Raw genomic sequence first — 2,941 nt, 5'->3', positions numbered from 1 at the left:
CGAAAATCGGAGGAAGAGCAAATTTGGAAAACCATCAAGTAGAGGAATTCGTGATTATACTAGAAGAAAGAAGGAAGGATGATGGAAGAATGCTGATTTTCAACTAATAACCGAGAGGCTCAATGTTACACCTTACTTCTAGCATGACTTAGGGTCCATTTCAAACCATTTTTGACTACATTGGATGGCCTTGAGCTCAAAAATTTTGTTTAGGATGTTACTTTTCATAAATTTACTATTCATGTGGTAAGTTCTAGATTTCTGTTCCAATTTTAAAAAATCATAACTTAATCTAAAAAAAATCAAAATGGAGTGATTCAAAATTTTATGGAAAGATATTTGAAAGCCCTTTCAAGAAAAAATAATCTTGTAAACCAATTCCTTATGAGAAAGTGTTAGGTTTTTGTGGAAGTTACCACTGTTACTTTGATAAAAATCTTTTTTTTTTTTTTTTCAGATTTTGAACCTAAACTTTGAAAAATCACCAAAAATTACACAGTTGTCCAAGTTTAATGTGCTATCTATCAAATTGAAGTGCATGATGTGAAATTTAATCATACCAAATTTTGTGATAAAATTCATTCAGGAACTTAATCAAAACGCAACTCCAAGTTGATGGTCTACTTAGGGGTTACAACATCCATGTAACATAATTGTACATAACCAAAAGTCAAATGATTTTTATGGTTTAACATCATATTCACCCTTGAATCTGTAGCTTCCCTTTAGATGATTCAGCCCCTAAAATGTTAGATTACATTTGGGAGGAATGAGATTTCAATAAAATCCTAGTAGTAAGAATAATCAAACATAACATCAACATGTATCATCATTAAAGCATTTCAACATTAGCTACCATAGGATAACTAATCTTCTTGTAAATAGGCAACCTCAACATGCAATAGGCAAGGCAATAAAATGCAAGGAGCATCACATCACAATCATCATAGTTCAACCACATAATAGTAAGCATTCATGCCATCATAACAATGCCAAATTAACATTAATAGTTAATTAAATCCTACTATCTTGCTCCAATAGCTCTTTGATTCTTTGCTCTTCTTTCTTTCCTCCACAAATATCAAACCCTAAGATCATAATCCATAAAAAAAAATAGCTACAAACCAAACCACACAAAAACAAAGGCAAAATAATCAAGTAACCCTTAACCCCTTAATCTTTGAATTTTAGAGCTTTGTTTTCTTAAATCCTAAAAATTCTTTTTTGGTTTATTTCTACATGATTTTTCATGTACAATCCAAATGTGAGCTTAGATTTATGAAAAGAAATTTCTTTCCTCAAGATCTATGTTTGGTCGAAACCTAGGGCTTGATTTCATAAAATCACAACTTTGATTCTAATACTTCTAACACTTGTTCTTTAAGTTTATGCTACACCATTTTTCTTTTTTAACACAATGGAAACATCAAAACTTTGAAAATCTCATCCTAGGCTACCACTTTCATCTTGGCCCAACCATACCCCTAGCAAACCAACCATGAAATCTTTTAAAAAACAACATAAAACCACTTGAAACAACCTTGAATCAAAGTGTTCTAACTGTATTTAACAACAAAACTTCCTTTCCTAGCCAGCACCAACCAAAGGAAATAACCATAAATTTCAACCATCAAACTGAAGAGAATCAAGCAAGAAACAACATAGGACCATCCACTAACCTTAATTCCAACTTACTTGACCAAAAAGGGTTGCTTTCTCCTTGCTTGAACTCAAGAATATGGATGGCAAGGTTGTTCTTCTTCTTGGCTGAAATGAAGGGTCTGAAAAATGGAGAGGAAGAGCTCTCTTTAATGCCCAAAATATCCCAACTATCAACATTAATGAGGTACTAGGTATCACTTCCCTAATTAGTCTTGAAACCTCTCTCTTAGTTAAGTAATTCCAAATGTAATTAATTTTCAAAAGTCAAAATCCTCTCTATTTAAGGTTTGACACTTGGCAATTTTAAATACTCTCTATTAGGGCTTGACACATGGCAAAATATGGGCCAAGTAAAGTGTAAGACTCTAGTCTTCACTTTACCGGTGCATTTTTATTTTGGGTTTAATTTTTTTTATAATTACAGTACTCCGTCCTCTATAATTAATTTTTGTTAGATCTATAATTTATTCTCCTAATTTTTCTCTTCCCAAAATGTCTCCTTTAACTTAATCTCAATTTCCCATTAATTAAATAGAAAGGAAAACTATTTTTCTTTTCATTAATGATCTTTCCACTTGTCAAAAGAATTAGGAAAAATATTGGATATTTGAGGGTCTCTTTTTAATCCCATAATCTCTTATAATTCCTTGGGATATCATAAGAATTTTCTTGAAATTTTTTTCTCCTAAAAAATATTTATTTGGAATTTTCCAAATAAAAGGCCTTAGACTAGTCTAAATCACCTTTAAATTTATTTGTAATTTTTTTAACAGTAATTTGGTCATAAAACCAATCATACATTCTCATATAATTCTCAAAGAATATTATCCTTATTATTTCTTAATTTTCTGAGGCTTGAAAATATTTATTTCATAATTATTTTGACCAATTTTTCTTAATTAGTTAAATTTTCATAATTGACTTGGAAAATCCTAGTAAATATTTTCCATCAATTTTTTTTTAATTTTTTCTTATCCTTTTTGGCCTTTAAATGCTTAGGAATATCTTTAGTCCTAAATATCAGATTACTGGACGTGACACTCAATTCCTAGGAAAGCAGTTTTAAGCCTGTGAAAGTTGAAAACAAAATGAAACACGTGAAAGCCCATTTTGGAAATCATCGTCTAAGTTAGGTATTTTCATTTCTTTTATAGGCTCTTTTACTCACGAATGAAAATCCAGTTCAATCCAGTTGAACTACTAATTCAAACCTCAAAGCAAAAATCTTAAAACCAAGATTCTCAAATCAAACAGAATGATTAGGTTAGGTTAGGTTAGG

The sequence above is a fragment of the Neltuma alba genome, unplaced genomic scaffold, assembly GCF_004799145.2.
Source record: "Neltuma alba isolate B1F8T4 unplaced genomic scaffold, ASM479914v2 tig00005074_pilon, whole genome shotgun sequence".
Taxonomy (NCBI): Eukaryota; Viridiplantae; Streptophyta; class Magnoliopsida; order Fabales; family Fabaceae; genus Neltuma; species Neltuma alba.
This window is presented reverse-complemented; position numbering follows the sequence as displayed.